The sequence below is a fragment of the Lactuca serriola genome, chromosome 3, assembly GCF_051521515.1.
Source record: "Lactuca serriola cultivar US96UC23 chromosome 3, Lser_US96UC23_V15, whole genome shotgun sequence".
Classification (NCBI taxonomy): Eukaryota; Viridiplantae; Streptophyta; class Magnoliopsida; order Asterales; family Asteraceae; genus Lactuca; species Lactuca serriola.
In genome coordinates, this window is record NC_136410.1 from 22,536,602 (window position 1) to 22,553,863 (window position 17,262).

The window sequence follows — 17,262 nt, forward strand, 5'->3', positions numbered from 1 at the left end:
CAATTGTTTAGACTTTTTTTCATTTCTCATAAGTCAATGTTAGTGTGCTGGTTAACCACGCACGCTTCACTAACAACTTTGAGAACTGCAAATATCACAATTGTTATCTACTTAAAATCTACTTAGTGAAAGAATTTCCTCACCATCATTTTCATGAATCGGATAGAAACCTTATGACACTTAGATTTTATGGTGTATGTGTTCTTATCCACGTGAATTTGTCAAAACCATAATCACAAGACTAGGTTAGTGACAAATCCTAATTGTTGGATTAATGTCTAAGCCCGTAACCATATTTGTCAAGTACTTGACCCGATTGTGCATGGCCCTTTTGGGTTGTCTTCACCAGAGCAACTTGACTGAAGAAATAATAGAGAAAGAGGTTATTATGATTTATTAATATGTTATAAGAATAATATATTAAAGGAGAAATCATATTTGTTTAATTAATATTGGTCAATAATAAGAATTATCTTAGTGATCAAGTGTAATTAATTAAACTAGAGGGGCTGAATTGTAATTATGTGATAGTTACAAAATAGGGTAATGGTTATCCTAGATATAGGTTGGACGAATTCAAGGGATAAGATATCCTTGAAATCTTCCAAAGGATAAATGATAAGGGCTTCCAAGGCTTATCTTTTGGTTACTTGGTAGGCAAGCAACTAGATAAGGATAAGGACTGAAACCCTAATCTCTACACCTATATAAACACCCCTTTAGCACATGATTTCGTCCATGCCTTCCTAAGGGTTCTTAGGGTCGATTTCATACCTCCTCCATCTCTCCATTGCCTCTCCAATTGCTTGTGGTGTTTGTGAGCTATTAGAGGTACTACATTTGTGGTACTTGCTTTCAAGACTTAGGGATTGAAGGTTTGAGTTGTTATTGCAATATAACAACAAGAGGTATGTGATCTAACCTTCTATGTGTATTTCGAAAATACTAGGACATATTAGGGTTTCTTCATGTGTTCGTAAAGTTGTGTATCTAATAGTGAAAACATAGATCCAAATCTAGGGTTGCATGCACACATAGGATTGTTTGTTCAAAACCCATTAGTGGTATTAGAGACTTTGGTTAACTTGTTTTCAATTAGTATTATACAATTGTATGAACTTGACATATTAGGGTTTATAGCCAATAAACCCTAGGATGCAAGAATTTCGAGATTAGGGTTTCTAAACCCTAAATTTGCGAAAATTATGAAAGGGTTTTTTAAATCCTTTCCTTTGGTTCAAGATTTCAAAATCTAGGGTTTGCAAACCCTAGGATTTTCGAGATTAGCCTTCTTCCCCAAGATAAGATCCTAAATTTTAGGGATTTGGATTATCCTATATCTTGTAATTATCCTTTAATGATTATAAATTGTAATTAAAGACTTTGAATTATCCTATCCCATAATTTTTGAAATTTAGAGGGATTAAAATGATTAGGATAAATTATTTATTTAATTGGTAATTATCCTTCATGATTTAATCCCTTATGATTTAATAATTTAAATTAATAGTTTAATTCAAGATAATTATTAAATCAAGAGTTTTACTATTAAAAATTTTAATTTAAATAGTCTTAAATTTCGAAAATTTTAAAGTGAGATTAAAACCTAATTGTTTTGAAAAGTTTCAAAACCTGCCCTCAAGTTTTGGAATTTAAATTGGTTGATTAAAATTTTAATTTTGAAAAATGTTAATTTCTAAAACCCTAATTTTGAAAAAGTTCAAATTACACCCTTATGGTTTTATTAAATTAATTAAGTGTATAATTAAAAGAGAGTTAATAATTCCATAATGATGAGGTTTATATTTTATTAAAAGTGTAATTTATAAAATTTAAACCACCTAGTATTTTAAAAGTGTAAAATACACCCTTATACTATGTATAACATTAAAAGTCTAATATTATATATGTATAACTAAAATGCTAGTCTTACCGTTAGTAGGCCTCATTCACAAAGTCGATCTATAAAGGGGGTATAAGGTTATGGCCTATAAAATGGCCGTTTAATGGGTATCCACTCTTACCCACGGCTTCCTTGATTGGTGGAGGATCATTAGCCGAACGGGTAGGATAGAGCAATCATTTCTTCATTAATAAGTATAATGAATCTATGTAAAGTAACTAAACGATTTTACAAATTCCCAATCCTAGTTACTTTAGGCAAAAGTGAAATTGATGCAATCCCATGAAATTACACTTTGTACCCTTGCTAAAACGTTAGTGGAGCGCGTGTGGTTAACCGGCACACTAATTGGGTTCTAAGCAGAGATGACAAAGGGTGACTCAATGTTTGTCATAGTTCGATGGAGTGTGTGTGGTTTACCGGCACATCGAATAGGTGACTGTAACAATGAGGGCACCATGTAGATTTGCATGGTTATTCACACCCACTTTGTGATCCTCGGCATCCCAGTCACAAACGAGAAGGACATATCGAGATTTAAACATGCCATTGAAAAGTTCAATGAATCTCAAAGGAAATCGAGGAATTCTTAATACATTTAAACTTAAGCCTTTATGTTTTTCATGATGAAGAATTAGTGAATCGTCATTCACTTACCTCCAAGTTATTTGCATGTTGGATTACGGCATCCATCTTCTAATGTGTAAATAATGTTGTTAGATCCTAACCTTAATGTCTCATTTGGGTGTTTCATTAAGTATTCAATCAACTAACTTGAAATTTCTCCCGTTTTGTAGATGTCTGATTCTAACCGTGGTCTTCCCGAATCCCAAGGAAAAGGTATTCATGTTGAAAGTAAAAGCTTGTTCCAAAGTGAAGGATCAATGTGGACTAGCTTGATTTCACTCCCTCCTCTTCCTCCCGTTGTTCTCCCTGACCCACGAGATCGAAGATTTGAAAGGTTCAAGATCACCGAAACCCTATTGGCAATGGAACATGAAGATGGTAAACCCGTGTGTGCTCACGTCCTAGGGATGAAATCACACATTGATAGGTTGATTATGTTGGGTGCGTCTTTCCCCAATAAGTTGGTTGTGGACTGGGTTCTTCAGTCACTCCCTAAATCATATGATAAGTTCATAAGAGAGTATTATATGATGGATCCTAACGCGACCCTCATTGACCTAACTTACATCCTTATTGCTGTTGAATCAGAAATGCTTTGGCGAAGTAATGGAGCATATTTGTCTGATAATTCAACCAACCAGGCTTCCGTGGACACTCTAGAAGAACCCACCTGTTTCTGCTGCCAAGAGAAGGGGCAATGGATACGAAGCTGCCCAAAGGACCTGAAGAGTCTAAGAGATGGGAGAGTCAAGAAGTATGGCTCTACTTCAGGTATAAAATCCACTATCTAACCCCATTAAATTCCTATTCTTTATACATAATGTGATAAGATTACATTTGAATGTTTTACAGAATTAGAGAAAAGAGAAGAAGTTTGATGGAAGAGCAAGATGAGTCTGATCACGAAGAAATGGATTACGATCGCATGGATTCGAAGATCAGATTTTGAGTTTAGGAAGTTATGATATATTTGTTAGGAGTATTTGATTACATAGTTTTTCATTCGATTTTTGCATTGTAAGGACATGTTTTCCGCTGCTTTTATGAATAAAATAAATTTTGGTTTTATCTTATTTGTTTGTCCTTACAATGGCATATATGAAAAATTGATGTTTGTGTACTTCTATTATTAGCAAAATGGATTTGATTCTTAATTAGGTTATTTATGGAAGTGTCTAGAGTTTACCAAATAGGGAGAGTTTCTCATCGCCTAAGTTTCAAGTGGATAGGAACTTGGAATCGTATAACAAGTATTATATGATGAATGGAAACTTTCACATTTGGGAAATTTGGACTAATTCCTTGACAAAGTGTCAATTGAAGGACTAGGAGATCAAATACACTAGGTCGTACGTTGATCAAGTCTACCACAAGAGTGACAAAGATATTCGTCATGATTTACTAAAGTTTAGTGAATATGGTTATACCTATAAGATTGAGTATAATTCTAAGACTTATTGAAAGAGTTTCAATCAATAGCAGAACGAATAAGAAGAATCAAATAGGCAGAAAGATAAAAGTTTCTCTATTCTAAGAAGAATGGAGGGTACCTTTTATTATGTTTTATGATAAGTCTTAATGATTAAGAACCATATCTCGATTGATCCTCTAAATGAGTCTTAGTACAGTTTCTATGTCTAAGAAGAGAAATGGAGAATTGTGGAAATGGTTAAATCAAGAAGTCAATCATACTTCGTTCCAACATCAAGTCTTAGAGTTATACTCCAAGATTATGAATTGAGTGACAAGTCTTAAGAAGGTTTATAACATTCATCAAATGTGGAATTTGGAAAAAGGATTTTCTTATTCTTGCATATCTGAAATTGGTAAGTTGTGATGTCTTGGATAAGATGAAGACCAACTAGGACCAATTATGTGAAGTGTTTTATCTAGATAAAAGCTACACTAACTCTTGAATATTTGTTTTTCAAGAAATGTTTCTTGACAAGAGAATCTTATATGTCAAGGAGTCAGTGGGAGTCTTAATGGTCTTGAAAGGTTTCAAGAATAAACCTTATTAATCATCCCCAGCACACGACTTGAGGTTTACAACCTATTGTGTTGACACTAATTTTGTTTTTGTGCCATTCCAATTGAGTTAATTATGCATGTGAGTTCTACGAGTTCTCAATGGGTTGTATAGGGGCAAGGCACCTTGTTCAATGGAAAGTACATTGAAATGAAGGGGTGGGCTGTTCCATAACTTGGAAGTAATGGTGGGACCCTTGATGGAAATAAATTAAGAAGAACAAGTTCTATCCATAAGAATTTTGAATTTGTCACTAACATTATCTTGTGATTATGGTTATGATGAATGCACATGGATGGGTATACACCACAAAATCTAAGTGTCATAAGGTTTCTCTCATTCATGAAAATGATTGTGAGTAAACTCTTTCACTAAGAGAGATTTTGAAGATAACATTATGTGATCTGGGTTTCTCAAATTCAACTATGATTATGGCATACCTCTTCATAGTTCGAATTGTGGGAAATGGCAAATGGGTCTGAACATTTTATACTTATTGATATGAGTCCTAGAATCGTTTAGACATATACATATGAGCTGTCCAAGGAAAAGTGTATGAATTTGAGAAGCTTAGATACAATCTTATTAAAGCATCTAGTATTAGAAATATGAACTTAAGAAATTGTTTTCTAGAAGTTCAACTGATTCCTGAATACATGTCGAAGCTAGTGGGAGCATAAGTGTTATGCTGGTAAAGAAATAATTATCATGTAAGTGGGAGCATGATTATTATGGTAAGTATTGCTAGTTAGCAATATTAGTTATAGAAAACAAGAGTTATACTTTGTAAATTTGTAAGGTTTGAAAAGTTGTTTTGCTATAATTAAGGGAAAGAATAATATGCTTAGATTGTGGAATGTTAATAAATTTAGTCAAGGATACATAGTGAGTTCTCAAATTTTGATTATGATTAAGGTATTCCTCTTCATAGTTCGAATAGTGAGAACATGACACATAAAATATTATGGCAGAAGATTGATAAAGTATCATATCTTTATGTAAGACATTATGCATCATATCCCATACACTTCGGGTATAGGAATAATTGCATATGCTATAATATTTGACCATTCTAAAATTTTCCAAATGTCTAGTGCATTAAGAAGGAAGAAGGACAAGAATCGGTTTTGACTAAGATAATTAAACAGCTATCAAAGGACGATCTAAAGTTCGCTGAGGATTGGTCGCTTGTGAGTAGTTGGAAGTATGGTAATGAATGGACAATATCGACATTATTCTTATGAATAGATAAGATTCTATTAAGAATGAGTTGTCATGTGGTAAATATGGAAATGTTTCCATAATTGGGAGTTGGAAATTAAGAATTCATGTCTAGATTATAAAATTTTATGCAAAATGATGTTCAAAGGAATGTACTTTGAGTGAGAGACATCACGTCTATAAAATTGTTCTGTAACAATTTTGATAGAGTGCCTTGTGATTTAGTTGGCTGAGTCTTTGTGATTTTGGGTCGTGACTTCACAAGAGGATCATTGCATAAAATATTAGAATTTGACATATTCTAAAAGATGGCAAGAATTTGGTATTCTTACACTAATAATAAGGATTGGGGATTGTGAAATGAGTTTCATTTGAAAAGTTTTTCAATTGATCTATTTCACAAAGTATGGACCATAGGAAACCAAAGTGTGCATGCTTGGAGCATGGGACAATTGTGGTTATGATTCGAGTTATAAAGTTGATTATCTGAAACATTAAACAATGGATAATGAGTAATCAATATGGTGATTAAATAAAGGTGTTTTATTTATACTCACAAGTTTGGGGTCATATAAGATTAAGTATTATCATTGTGTTTCTCTTTGCATGTTTTGACTTCCAGAATAATTGAGTTTATTAAGAATAATCGAATTATTCAAACGGTCCACAGTCGGTCATACGTTGGAAGTAGGTGTGAATGAAGACTGTCATGAATTGGTTTGTAGATTGTCTAAAGTGTATTAGACATAGCAAAGGGTTGCTACAACGTTCATAAGTGCTTATGAATATGATTTTGAGCATTGGATTAAACCCACGCTCACCTAGATTGCTTCATGAATTTTGTCACGAGCGATTGGTGAGATGATAATATCTTGTATTCTTGAAACCGAGATGTGTGATTTGTATCTTGCGAACCGGTTACACATTGATAATATGTAAACGCACCAATAACTTGGTGTTATAAAACTTATTGTTGTGTGTGATTTGGTGAGTGAGTGCAAGCAAGCATTGAGTCGATGTTTATCCGTTCCTTTTACCCAAAGTGGGGTAAAAGCGATATCTGTGGGCCCATCGATGATTTAGTGATGACAAACGTAAATGTTCGTCCGGGCTAGGGCTAATTTGATTTGTTCAATTAGTCAGTCGTCATAAATCGGAAATCGAGAAACAAAACATAAATTGAGAGAATGATTTCAATTCATTTCTCACGTCTATACGATATCTAGAATGGAGGAATTTACGATCCCTTATCTAAAGGACAGGTTACTGATAAGATCAGAGTTCGACAGCATCTTTGAGAGCTACGATTACTAATCAGGTTGTACTTACTATTATAGTTACTAGACTTATCCAAGTGGGAGACTGTTGGATTAGTGTCTAAACCCGTAACCATATTTGTCAAGTACTTGACCCGATTGTGCATGGCCCTTTTGGGTTGCCTTCACTAGAGCAACTTGACTGAAGAAATAATAGAGAAAGAGGTTATTATGATTTATTAATATGTTATAAGAATTATATATTAAAGGAGAAATCATATTTGTTTAATTAATATTGGTCAATAATTAATTAAGAATTATCTTAGTGATCAAGTGTAATTAATTAAACTAGAGGGGCTGAATTGTAATTATGTGATACTTACAAAATAGGGTAATGGTTATCCTAGATATAGGTTGGACGAATTCAAGGGATAAGATATCCTTGAGATCTTCCAAAGGATAAAGGATAAGGGCTTTCAAGGCTTATCGTTTGGTTACTTGGTGGTCAAGCAACTAGATAAGGATAAGGACTGAAACCCTAATCTCTACACCTATATAAACACCCCTTTAGCACATGATTTCGTCCATGCCTTCCTAAGGGTTCTTAGGGTTGATTTCATACCTCTTCCCTCTCTCTATTGCTTCTCCAATTGCTTGTGGTGTTTGTGAGCCATTAGAGGTACTACACTTGTGGTACTTGCTTTCAAGACTTAGGGTTTGAAGATTTGAGTTGTTATTGCAATATAGCAACAAGAGGTATGTGATCTAACCTTCTATGTGTATTTCGAAAATACTAGGACATATTAGGGTTTCTTCATGTGTTCGTAAAGTTGTGTATCTAATAATGAAAACATAGATCCAAATCTAGGGTTGCATGCACACATAGGATTGTTTGTTCAAAACCCATTACTAACTCATATGGATTAAACTTCTGCAATCTTAACCTCTTGCCACCTGGCAGCTCAAGGGCCTGCCATTACCTCCAAGGGGTTATGCAACCAATTGAGAACTCTAAGAACTCATATGCAAAGTCAACTTTAACTGGAATGGGCACAAAAACATAAATATGTCAACACAATAGGTTATAAACCTCACGTCGTGTGCTAGTGTCAGACTACAAGTTTTTATTCTTGATTAGATCTTGAAATACTTTTTAGGATCTTTAAGACTCCCACTGTCCTCATGATATATAAGACTATCTTGTCAAATATTCAAGAGATAGTGTGAATTCTTTATCATGACAAACACTTCACACAATTGGCATAAGTTGATCTTTGTTTTATCCAAAACATCACAACTTACCAATTCCAAATGTACAAGAGTAGGACACTTTTACTCTTATAATTGACAAGTGTTTAAAACCTTTCTTTAAGATATGTCACTCAACTTACAGTCTTGGAGTATGACTCTAAGACTTGTTTTGGAACGAAGTATAACTCATCTTCATTATTTAACCACTTCAACAATTCATAACTCCTTTTCTTAGCTATCAGAATGCACTTAGAGGATGAATTGTGTGACATTCCCAATTTCACGGCCAGAAAAGACCGATTTGTTTATTCTTTGTTTTTTAAAATCAGAGTAATCTTTTAAAGAAAACAGTTGCGGAATTTGTTCCCAAAATATGATAAAGATTTATCAAAGCATTTCTTTAAAGAAATGTATTTTCATTTTATAACAAAATCTCGGGATGTCATGCTCAATATAGACCAAAAGCATAAACATAACAAAATAGACCTTACAACAGTTATTCATAACTACTGGCCTATAATCCAAAATCGCTCGTTATGTCATCCAACTTATGCTCTCGTGCCATAACCTGTAATACAAAGAAAACTGAGAGGGTCAGGCTTGAGAGCCTGGTGAGCATATAGGGTTTTCAACCCACAATAATATAATTATTATATTTAATTATCAAAGAATCAATCCAATTACCCACCTCCTTTATCTCCATTTATTTCTTAAATATTTATCCTAAGAACCGATTACCCTTCTCCCATTCATTCCTAAGGATTGCCCTAAGGAATTGGCACAAATTTTAGTGATGCAAAGGTTCTTAGATTACCTATGGTGAACTCGCAGTTCACGATAATTAATGAACACCTAGTTCAAAAACACCTAATGAAATATTAGTTCAAATATCCCTGGTGAACCCAATCACCTAAGGAATACAGAGTACGAAAGCTCTTAGTTCAAACAATGATGATAATAATGTATATCTCGATCCTGCAAAACCACTAATATTATTAACGCATATATACCATATTTATAAAACGATCTATCCCATCCCGTCGATCCCCACATACTGACCCTATACAATGATCTTACGAGATCTAGCCTAAGGAAATCGATATGAACAACAACTGACGAAGCTGCTTCGGAAACTCCCTAGCAGCAAACGAGGATCAATAAAGACATCAAATGAGGGGAATGGAATAAGTTTCACCACAAACCTTTGTTCGTAAAAGAAAGAACCACAAGAAATTTTAAGGTTGGGGTAGTTATCTAGATAACAATGTCGAGGCGTGGTCCGACTATCATGAGGTATTATACCCCCAGACTCTACCTATCCCAGCATCGAACTTTGCCTAGCAGTGGCCTGAATACATGAGGTATTTCACCCCCAGACGCACCCTATCCAACAATATAACACCAGACATACCTAGCAGTGGTCTATTACCGACACACTTTATTAGGCAGTCTACGAAGTTCCCTTAATTACTTCGTGAAAGAAAACGCTGACATATGAAGCTCAGTCGATCACCTCATAAAAGAAACGCTGACTCGAAAGCTCTATCAAAATAAAAGTATGGGTACTAGAGTACTCTCGTACGCTCCCGTAACCGACACACAAAATTGTCAAAAAGACTTTGTACAAGATAGTACTTCTGGCACATTATAGTACTCTGGTATGCGAAAGAATCGTACCTGAGAACATAATACTACCCTAACACAAGCAGTACCCAAGACACAGAGCTTTGAAAAATACTTCGTACATAAAATGTACTTCTGTACGTAGGACGTACTCCACCGATCATCAATCTCACCCCACACTTACTCTTAATAAGAGACTACCCAAATTCAAATCTTAATTGAACTAAACATCCCATTTAAGTCTTAACCCATCACTAGGCAAACCTACAATGTTTATAATCAATTTTTGATACTATCTCCGTTTAGGAAACACTAACTAGTGTATACTTAACACAAGGTTTTAAGTAATAGTATCATATATACACATCTTAACACATATTGAACCATATCTGATTCGCACGTTGTATATTATCAAATATATCTAACACGTATTTCGAACAATGACAAATACTTCACATACATATGTATATTTCATATTATAATCAATACTCGTATTGAAAATCACGTTCCTAAAAGGTACTATACACATGATACCTTATCGAATGAATACGTAGTTCTAAAATACATAATGCGTACTCCCGGATCTTAAATTTGCCTCATTACCTAATCCATATTCCCGGACCTAAAACTAACCTCTTGATCTGATCCATACTCTCGGATCTAAAACTAACCTCCTGATCTGATCCATACATCCAGATCTAAAACAAGTTTATCTCTTTATCCTTTTATATCATGATCCAAGTCATCTTTTATCACATACCAACAATCTTATCTACCCATGTTCTACCCAACGTATTTGCAGATACAAAATACATATACACTTTAACTCATTAAAACCTATATAATTTATCCATCCCACAAACATCTCAAATAAAAAACAATATATATACACACATAGCACGTATTTCATAGCAAATACTTATTATTAATGTGTTAGAAGAAAGTGACCACACACTCACCTGATCAGAAGATGATCAGGCAACACTACGGCTTGTAGAAGTAGTATCCTTCGGTGAAACTGTGATCTCTTCACACACCAGACTTCTCGCGGGCAGAGCTTCGGCTCGGAAACTCTTTTCTTCTCGGGATCTTCGGTGCTTCGGGACTCTCTTCGGGTCTCGGGATGATACCGAGGCTTCGGGGGGTTAAAATTGCACGTAAAACGATGTAATATGGGTGAGAGATGAGAGAATGAGCAGCCAAACTCGGCTGGCCCTTCAAATCTATGTATAGGGCAAAATCTGTCCTTGCCACGTCATGACACCTTTTTCCAAGTCGTGGGATTGGTCGTCACTGCATGCGTCATCGCAAGTTGCATCTGGGGGAATCCCGGAGGTGTTAGAAGACTTGCCACGTTGTGGCACTGCTTGCCACATCGTGGTATCTGACAGTTTTGGGGTTTCGTGCCCCGAACTTCAGAAATTCATAACTTTTGCATACGAACTCCGTTTTTGACGTTCTTTATATCGACGCGTAAGTGAGATTATGCTCTACAACTCTCGTTTAGACTCAATTGGCTAATTTTGACTTTATTTTTAATATATTATAAATATATTACTTATATATTATCTTTAGTAGGTCGGGACAGGAAAACTCCGTTCGAAATTCATAACTCCTTCATCTGAACTCCGTTTTCGTCCGTCTTTTTATCGTTGGACTACTATCGAAGACATCTTCGAATCTCGTTTAGATCACTAAGGATAGATATCTATCTACCTTAAATTCACTATTTACGTCGCGTTGGGTCGTGCCGGTTCTGTTGCGAAACTTCGACAGGTCATAACTTCTTCGTTATAACTCGGATTTTGGCGTTCTTTATATGAACGGAAACGTTATGACATATACTACAACTTGGTTAAGATTAATCCTTATAAATAATCTTCCATCAAAAAGTCGTTTTTGATGCTTATTGTCTCTAAATTGACTAGCCCGGATCTACGGGCGTTACAATATGATCCCACATCGGCTGGGAAGGAGAACTAAACATTCCTTATAAGGGGTATGGATACCTTCCCTATCATAACGCGTTTTAAAGCCTCGAGGGCAGCAGATCCCATAAGAACTCTGCAGTTAAGCGTGCTCGGGCGGGAGTAGTACCAGGATGGGTGACCCCCTGGGAAGTCCTCGTGCCGAGTGGCCCAAAGCGGACAATATTGTGATACGTGCCAGAGGGGGATGTTACAAATGGTATCAGAGCCAGGGCACGGGTCGATGTGTTCGACGGGGACGCCGAACCCTATAATGGGGGGTAAAAGTGGGTTAGATCTGATCCCACATCGGCTGGGAAGGAGAACTAAGCATTCCTTATAAGAGGTATGGATACCTTCCCTATCACAAAGCGTTTTAAAGTCGTGAGGGCAGCAGATCCCATAAGAACTCTGCAGTTAAGTGTGCTCGGGCGGGAGTAGTACCAGGATGGGTGACTCCCTGGGAAGTCCTCGTGCCAAGTGGCCCAAAGCGGACAATATTGTGATACGTGTAAATTATGAAGAATAGTATTATCGATCTTTTGTGGTGGACTCTGACCAGTGCACAAGAATGTGTACCTGATCCCTTAGTCCTTTACTTGACTCACACATCCATTTGAACAAGTAATTAGTCTTAATTTTCCAATGCTTGAAAGTTCTCATTCATCATACTATACAACTTGCATGATTCCAAGTTTCGGTCCAATTTAAACTTGGGTGATGAGAAACTTTCCTTATTTGGTAAATTTAGACACTACCACAAATGAAAGAATCAAAACCATTTTCCTATATTACTAGCAATGGAATCATATAAGCAACAATTTTCCATAAATGCCATTGTAAGGATACTTAAAATAAATAAAATCAAAAATTTCATTTTATTTAAATTTTTTTGCGGAAAAACTCATCCTTACAACCCATATGAAAACCTTGTTGTTATCTATTCCTAAGCAATGTGTCATAACTCATAAGTAACAACTCAAAATTTTGATGCGATCGAAATCCATCTTCGCGATCAGAATCAACATATACTTCCTTTAAGCTTTTTCTCTTTTCTTTGATTCTTATAACATCACCATGTGACTTAGTCACATTAGGTAATAAGAATCTCTAAATAGGAGCTTAACAGAGTTAGACAATGGACTTTACCTGAAGTAGAGTCAAACTTATTGACTTTAACATCCTTAGGTAAATTTGGGAGCTTCGCAATCAATGCCCCTTTCTTTGGCAATTTAACATATGAACCCTTTGGTAATGGTACATAGGACTATCACAGACTTAGCTTTTCTCTTTACCATTTGGTCAACCGAGTTGACTATGGCTGATCCCTTTCCATTGGGAAGAGAATGCTTTTTCTGGATTTCCAGTTTCACCATTGTTAATGTCAATAAAGTTTTGGGAAGTCGATCTTCTAATCAAATTTGCTTTACTAGCCTTCCAAATCATTGTTGATTCAGTAGCACTAAGCAAATAGATAAGATCATTAAGGGTCTTGTTATAGTCTGTTTCATAGGAGTCCCAAAGGAACTCACTGTGTGACTTAGAAAATGATTGAACCACCAACTTTCTCAAGACTTTGACACCCAAATCTCCCGGCTTGTCAATATGTTACTTCATCTCCAAGATGTGATCACACCTAGACCTTTCCTTGCCAATAGGGCTTGAGTGACCTTGAACTTGTGGGTTAGGGAGAATAATTGGAGGAGGTGGAAGAAGTGTGAAGTTCCAAGAGATTTGGGAAGATCATAGATGTCTGAACTAGACATCTTTTGGGAGATATTCAAGATAGTTGATTTAAAGTCCTTAATATAACACCCAATATGAAATATTAAGGCTAGGGCCCAACACAATATTTTATAACCTGGAAGAGGGATGTCGTAATCCAAGCTATAAAATATTTGAAGGTAGGTGAATGACGATTCACCAATTTCCACCATGAAAACGAAATAATTTATTAGGTTTTAATTGGTTTTGAAAGTCCTAGATCTTTTGAGATTCATTGAACTGTTCAATGGCATGTTTCAATCTCGAGTGTGCTCTTCAGGTTTTGTGACTGGGATGCCGAGGATCACAAAACAAGGTGTGAAGTAACCATGCAAATTACTTGGTACTCTTAAGTGTTTACCCCTCAATCAATGTTCCGATTAACCATACACGCTTCATCGATACTATGATAAACATTAAGTTACCTTTTTCCTACCTTGTTAAATACGAGATAGTGTGCTGGTTAACCACACACGCTCCACTAATTGACTTAAACAAAGTGCAAAGTGTCATTTCATGGATTAGCACCTTATTCACATTTTCCTAAAGTAACTAAGATTGAGAATTATAAAAAACTTAGTTACTTTATATTTATCATTAATACTTTTAATGAAAGGAGAATTATAGTCCTTGTCGTACCCGTTTGGCTAACGACCCTCTACCAGTCAAGGTAGCGGTGGGTGAGAGTGGACACCCATTAAACTGCCATTTTATAGGCAGTAACCTTATACCCCCCTTATAGACCGGCTTCGTGAATGAGGCCTACTAACGGTAAGACGACTTGCTCTTATACATATATCAAAATATTATTAACTTATAATATTATAAAGTATAAGGGTTGAATTTTAACTTTTAAAATTCTAAGGGCTAAACTTGGAACTAAAGTATTCATGGGAAAACTTTACAAATTCCAAAACTTGAGGGCAAGTTCTGAAACTATTCAAAACTCTTGGATTTTCATAACTTATGAGTTTAATTAAAGCTTTAAAACTTTTAATGAAGAGACTATTGGACATCCATAACTTGAGGACAAGTTATGAAGCCATACAAACTATTTATAAGAAAAGAATCTTCGTTTTTTTGTAACCTAAGGCATTTTTATGAGTTTTAAGATTCATAAATGTGACTTTTCATATAACTTGAGGACAAGTTACAAAAACACATTTTATGAACAACTTTTAGATTAATTTGGATTGAAAACACCTAACACATATTTTTCATTAATCTAAAATAACTCATAAAACAAGGTAACACAAAAAACTTTTGGTAATCCATAACTTGAGGAAAAATTATGGACTCTATTAGAATACATTTAGATCAAGAATTAACTAACAAACACTTTTATAAATAATTCCTATGATCTACCAAAACTCATAAGCATGAACAATCCATATCAACAATTTCAAGAATTACATCAACATAAATAAAACTTGAAAATTTGATTTTAACCTTGAAATTGGTTTACTATAATCATTACCACTTTAAGAACAGGTTTTATAAATCCAAAACAGCTTAAGGTAATGATTCTAGACCAATTCCAGTTTAAAACTCGAAGATATGTCGTCAGGGGGTCCAACTCGTCGAGTACATGAACCAACTCGGCGAGTTGGATGAGTTTGCACTTGGACTCGTCGAGTCCCTTCATGGACTCATCGAGTCCCCTGCCCAGACAACACAAATCTTCGATTTTTCAGCAATTTAAGCAAGTATAACAAGAAAACAAGTCTAGGCTTTGATACCACTGATGGGTTTTGAGCATTCTAACACTCCTATGGTGTACATGCAACCCTATAAACTTTGGATCTATGTTTTCTTTATTATACATGTAAATATTAAATATTCCAAGGTTTCATCCTAAGTAGCATATTATGAAGCACATATACTACAAAGTTCTAGTTAGATGACATACCTTTTGATGTAGCTTGATGTCTTCAAGCTTTAAGAGCTTAGCCCCAATAGTGTGGAATCACAAATCACCAAAACACCTTGGAAGAACTTGAGAGCATTTGTATGCACACTAAAATCGGCCCACTCTTATGTCCTCACACACTAGTCCCATTTCTTGTGCCAAAGGCCTCTTTATATAGTATGGAGGATCAGGGTTACATTCATGTAAACCCTAATAGCCATGACTTTTCATTTCATAGGATCCATGGGTTAAAACTCCATGGACTATCCATGATAGCTTAGCCCAACCTAAATGAACTTGCCCATTCTACATATATATATATATATATATATATATATATATATATATATATATATATATATATATATATAAGAGTCCATATTTAGTAAGTTCATTTTGATCACTTAATTAATTCTTGATCAATACTAATTAAATAATATGATTCCATATTAATATATTAGAGCTTATAATAAATTAATATAAATCATAAATATACTATTCTCAAAAGACTAACCATATAAATTGTGTCGGTGAAGTGCAACCCAAATGGACCATGCCGAGTCGGGTCAAGTACATACCAAATATAGTTATGGACTTAGAGATTAATCCAACACTAACTACCTTAAACCAATTTGTTAATTAAGGTAAAATGTGATGAAGTTGTAACCATACTTGATTGACTAGTAAAACACGACGATCAAAGACGTCGAAATGGTATGACATTTGTCACCCGTAGACCTGCAGGTCCCACTATATCTAGCAGCAAGGTGTAGAACGGTCAGTCCCATATATATCTATACATAAACTTACGCTCTCCCTTCAGGAGACTCTGGTTACAAAAGATGACACAACAGTAGATTGACATGCCATGAAGTAGTGGCTCACATTAATGTTATAGTATTCTAGTGTTTGTATAGTATGTTCTAGTGTATTGTATGTTCTCTCGGTTCTAGTGTATAGTATGTTCTCTCTGTTCTAGTATATAGTATGTTCTCTTGTATAGTGTAGTGTATGTTCTCTTAGTTTCTCATCATAGTATGGTCCTTCTGTTTCTCATAGTTTGTATTGAATCATGAATGAACTGACTCTTGTATGTTTCATTGTACTAGAAATAGTGAGTAGTAAACCTCTAAAATATACCTATTATAGCTTACTAGTAATGTTTTTTGAATGATTGAGTATGTTTGTACACCTTTGCTACCCAAAGGTGCTGAACTGATGTAAGAATTTTTATATCTATACATATATACATAGTATATAACTGAGATTCAAACGACACTCGGACAAATAACCGGACACACTAAGTCCACAACCAAACAATGAACAATAAATAAAGTGAGTTATCAGTCCTATGTCCTTTCAACCTTACTTATATAACTATATCTATATAGACATGATTTTGACAATATATTTAAGTTTAAAAGAGTTTAACATATAAAAGAGTTTTAACCATTTAAATGGTAACAGATGACTTGATGTCAATTTATAAAATGTTTTGAATAGTTTGTTTGATAAAACAGTTGAAGTATAAGAAAATTCACTTGTTTGATAGTTATTAATCCCATGTGATTGATATAACCACTATAATGTTATCAACTTGTATCCCCCCTCCCACATAAAAGCATTTAAAATCATATAAAAGGTAGATTAAGGGGTATGAAATCACATATAGTGAGTAATACGAATGTAAGATCGGTTGTAGGATGCTAAGT